The sequence below is a fragment of the Opisthorchis viverrini genome, assembly GCF_000715545.1.
Source record: "Opisthorchis viverrini unplaced genomic scaffold opera_v5_219, whole genome shotgun sequence".
NCBI lineage: Eukaryota > Metazoa > Platyhelminthes > Trematoda > Opisthorchiida > Opisthorchiidae > Opisthorchis > Opisthorchis viverrini.
Window position 1 is genome coordinate 526,960 of NW_008751875.1, and position 5,635 is coordinate 532,594.

Here is a 5,635-nt window from a genome sequence, read left to right on the forward strand (position 1 = left end):
TAATTTAAACATGGTAGACCAATCGGATTCCGGAACAGTGTAGAACAACTCTCACACCGGGTATTCATTAGCCGTCGAGGTTGTGGGTAACGGGGTGCCGCTGCATATTTATCAGTACCCTATTGTCGTCGGGCTGCAGAAAGTAGACAAGCCTCCGAAGTTTACGAAGGCGACCATTGGGGCAGTGACACTTTGTCCGGGCTTTGTTCACTAAGTTGGACAATCTGATTACAAACGTTTCATCACCAAGCAAGGTGACATCATCAGAGCATTGTTAGGGAGCGTAATAGTGGATCAGTCTGTTTACGTTGAGTAATGGTGCGTCTGTGTTAACATACCTCCGGCGATAAATGATTTACTGACGCTTCATATGTCGCGCTCGTTGGGACATGTACTCCGCATGCCAGAAGACCGAGCAGAGCTCTTTTCTCCCAGCCCTGTGCTGAGTGGAAGCGACCGAGAGGTGGACAGTGTATGACCTGGCAACGAAGTACGAAAACACTAACCCGTAAACTTAGTCGGCTGGGCAAATACCGCTGCCCTGGATGGGGACTCTGGGACTCAAATCACCGGTGGTTAATGACATTGGCGGAAATTGATTAATTGCACAGTCAGTGGCTCTCGTGCATCAAGGCTATCGCCTTCAATGCGTAGCCACCCAGTTTCCGAACAAACTGAACATGCCTTTGCCTCCAAGACTTGGTTATATGTTCCACTTTCCCGTTTTCCGGTAACAGCTGGAACCAATGTGCCCATGGCACACGGTTTATAGCTGATGAATCGAATTGAATTGGCCTGCTGCTAGCTGGGCTGACCGATCAGGATTTTGTTTGGTCAAGCGCTTCTATTTGTTATTTTGTGTTCTGATTGGTCGTTGACCTCGTGACTCTATGTACTTGGCCTCCCCCGCTTCCGTCCAACGACCATCTGAGCTTCGTGAGCGGCTAGCGTTCTCCTTACTAGCAAAAAAGACCTATTTGGGTAGAAAACCAGAGGGACTGGTCCAAGTCGTTATGTCGTGCGTGGGGTTCTCTAAAGATGATGTGGCCCAGGAATGCGTGTCAAAAGCTGTCTGTCGTGTTCGATCCATTCTGAGCGGTGCCGTTTTACGTAGATCTAATTAGTCATAAGAATCGAGTGCGAACGTTCGCGTGGATTGAATGGCGGTTTGCTTTTGAATGTCCATTTGGTTTCGTCATTGCATCTTCGTCCTCAAGACTCTGTTCATTCGCCAACACGGACTAAACTTCGTTATGAAACGAACGACACTAGAGGTTTTCTAATTATCGTTGCCACTGTATTGCGAACATGGCAGTAAGTGAGTTTCGTCAATGTAGTCCCCTCCCTCCCCTGAATATGGACCCTTTCCCATTGAAGAGATAGCTTATTCCGGTCCTACGGACTTCATTATTGTTTTTTGGTTGGGGGGGGGGGGGGGGGCAAAATTTTAGACCTTCAACGTCCTCCAAAAGGACCGACTTTTGTCAGGTGCCAGGAAACGCAAAGACACTAGCCATGAACCTCTTTTCCGTTCGTAAGGAAGGTCATTTTTTAAAAAGGACAGATGAAGACCCAGGTATGTTTATTTCACGGGGATGTCAATCGTCCGCAAGTTTCTATATCTGGGATGAGTGCTATATTGGGCTGGAACTTTCGGTTTCACATTGTTTTCACGTGCACAAACGTAGCGACACTGTTTGTGCTGAAATAGTCCCTCAATGATTGTGTATTCAGTAGAAAACTATCCTTGTTCGGGCGGAGATCAAACCCCATTATGATGATACTTCCTGTGTTGGGGAAAAGTGTCGAGAGGACGAATGAGATCTTCTCACGAGTTCTCCTTTTGACCGGAAGAAACGTGGTTCGATCCCAACCTCTACCTTTCGGCCTCCCCTGTCTGGACTTGGGCAGTATCCCAGCCATCATGCTCCCTTTGGGTGGCATGGTAGCTAGGCATCGAAAGTGTGCTACAGCTGAACAAAACTGGCAGCTATGTGCCGCGTTTTTATACTTCGGAATAACACGACCCTAGTTCGCTTTTTTCGCTTCCTCACACCACTTGTGCTCGTGAGGCATTCAGTGCACACCTGTGATCTCAGGCCATCAGCTGATATGTGTCCCGGTTGTCGTGTCATTATTTACGAACTCGTCAGGTACAATTTAGTGCATGCTGACAAAGTGATGAAACAACTCGCCACGGTTATCCGCAGGGTATAGTTTGTTATCCTTTGAGACAAATTGACTCTGGCGCCAAAATTTAACGACATCTGACGGGCTCTTCAGAACTGGACGGCAGTGTGCAAGTTAGGGCAGGGGGTGAAGTTTCTGTAGTAACTTTTGGATAGCAGATTGGAACACTACCAAGTGGTTGAACTACTGCGGTCACATCCTAAACGATACAATTAATAATGGCGCTTTACGTTAGCCACCAGTAAGTCATAATATGTATGATCGAGTAGCTTTCTTAAATTCTCCAAATACCTTATTTTGCTCTGTGCTGGAGTTGCACGTGTATGGATTGGCGATAGGAAGAAAGTTCTTTACTGTTTGCATCAGAAGACCGATGTATGTACAATTACGTTTTTGACGTTGTTCGTGTGTAGTAATTCCCAAGAGAATCCATCGTGAGTAGAGGGTGTTGGACCTCTATGGAAGTCGTGGCTTCGTGGAGGGAGGCTGTCGTGAACGCTCAAAGGACCTTTCACAGTCAACACACTAATCTCGGAACAGATGCATTCGTCTATTGAGAAACATAGAAAGAGATGAATCTACTGTTCCTTTTTTCACAACCAAGCGACCTTCGAATTTTCTGAAATCTTGGACAACTAATTTTATTGTCGCATCTAACTAGCGAAGAGCGAGACAGTAGACCGGAGTGCTCTCCCGACAATCAGAATCTAATTCTTGCTGATTTCTGAAGAAAGTTATCGCACTAAAATTCCATTCAGCTTTTAATTTAGAGAGTATTCTATCTGAGGCTTAAAAGTGGCTCTAATGCGTGCGAGTTGGCAGCGCCACTTTTATACCGTGATCTCTCGTAACACTTTCCGGGTAGGTGTCGGGCATCCAATGGGTATCTCATTATGTGACATCAAACGATACCGCCGCCTCTACCGCGCTACCACTTGGATTTAGTCATCGATTTTGCCTGCCTCAGAACATTCGGCATCGCAACGCCCTGAGAAGTGCTTCGAACCTCAAATTTCATCTTGTTTTGGGAGAACGGAGCCCACGTTTTACAAGTGTGTTTTACTAAGCGCTCCATTCATGACTGGCTGGGATCAGTTGAGCAGTTCAGGCTCACCGGTCGAAGATATTTAGTTCGTTCTTTAATGATTGGTGAGCAAAACTTGGACCCTAATTTGGTTTTGCGAGACTTATCTGGAACCCGGCTGAATCTATCCAGGTAACTGAATGTCATGCACCAGACCGTCTCATGTTTCGATATTCGAGATATCGCGATACATATATATTTGTCATGCACTACTCATAAGGTTGCTGAAAACCCCTGGACAGCGCACGATCAGTTTCGCCCTTCTTGGGGCTCATTAAGTAGGCGCATTCCCCGAGTTTCCGTCAATCTTATGTTCTACATGAAACTAAATTGCACGAAATTAGCTGAATCTCTCGGTTTTGATGTTTCCAGATTCAAATCAAACGTGAGGTTGACGGAAACTCAGGGACTTTGTCTACCTGATGAGCCCCAAGAAGGGCGAAACCGATTTTGGGCTGTTGAGGAGCTTCCAGCAACCTGATGAGTAGTGCATTACAAAAAGCTTGACCCCCTTATGTTGCCACAGGCCTAGGTTGTGCTCAAAAAGACCTGGCTGACACTTGCTAGCCCTCCTCCCGCCAGTTTTTAGTGAATGAATGTGAGGCTTTCGATAGTAGGCTGCACGTACGTCGGTGGTTCACACGTGACAATGCCACGCAGCATTTTGGTCGGATCTCACCCTAGTCGACCACCAACGGATCACTCAATGTCGTCGCTAGAATTTAAGCCTGATGAAGCCGACCCTTGGTTTGATCATTTATGCACATATGGGTTACACATGACCGGAAACTTTTCCCGATTGCTAGTCAGTTAGTTTCGAATTCCAACCTTTTGCTAAAGGAGGATGAATGATCGCCTCTGGTCTTCTGATTCGTTAATTACTCTCAAGTTGGCAAGTCGGTTTTAGTTTAAAATTTAATCTGACATTGCCGTAGACGCCGTCGGATTATGAATGATGGTAGAAACAGACGGTTTCGCTTAGTAGTTTCCTATACATTCGGAAAAATAGAGCGATAATTGTACGGCCTTTCGAGGTCTGGAAGCAGAGAAAAACTAAATCAGTCTGTTTGATGCCAATGCCCTCACCAGAGAATGCTCGGTTTAATTAGAAGGCGTGCTCTCATGGTTCGGCCCATGTGTGACGTCTATAGATTAGCAGTTTCTGAGCGGTGTCGAACGAATAACCGATGATGGTTGAGTTCAGGCTGTGACCCGAATGCTCTAACGCAGAAAGAAATGTAGCACTTCGCACCATTAGACTCTAGTTTAACAGCAACTTTGTGGAACTTACTGTTCAAACCCGTTGCCGAAGCATGCTTACTTACCCTTTTGAAGTGATGTGAAACCGATCAGTCAAGTTCAGATTATTCATCAAACGAGATTCCGGATTTTCTTAATTTCGTTACACTTACATACCCAGACAAAGTTTTGAATTAAGCGTTTTGGGTAGTGACATGAAAGTCGCGTCAGATCGGATAGGCATTGATTGAATTTTTAAGCGGGTGAACCAACCAACTAATGAATCTCGGTCCCTGGGTGTGTTGGCGTGCATGCTTTTGTGATACGATTGGGTCCGTTTCGAGGACAAACACCACAGAAGGAGCAAGCAGACAAATGAAACTGTTCCACGCAATTTAACGACGCCAAAATGATCCACCAAGGAATATGCGAGTGGTACAAATGCCGGTTAGGACTGGATGGTGTGTGAGTTGGGGTTGGAGTTAGACCGTATCCCGGCAACTTTCGAATAACTCGCAGGGAGCTGTGCATCTCAATGGCACAGCGGACAGCGTTCACGCAATCATCCGTCTTCGAACCGAATCAGCTGTCCGAAAGCTGCTGACTTTGGCTCGGTTTGTGATTGAACTCTAGTTCAACTCTAGTGCGCAACGACCGGTCTCGCTCTTCTTGAGGCTCAGCAGGTAGGTATAATCCCCAGGTTCCTTACACCTTGAACACCAAGCTGTAGGTAACTGACGAGCAAAACTTTTGACAGTTCACTACCGGTCCCTCCTTTTTTGAGATCTTCCATAAACATCACAGACCAGTCTGGTTCAATTGAATATCTCATTAACCAACCACCAACCCACCGCTACGCACTACTACGCTCCACAATAACGCACTGATGATGTCAATTCGATTGGTGATGAAACGTTTGCAATCAAATTGCCCATCTCAGCGAACAAGCCAACGACCACCATATCTCATTAAAGCCAAACTGGTGAGAGCAGTTTACTCAGTTTAGAAAAAGAACGGTCCCTTACGATGTCCGCCACTCGATGCATTCGTTCTACTGAATGACCGTCAACTGGGTTTGGAGGGACTGGTTAGTCGATAGCACGTCTTGACAAGAAAAGTAGA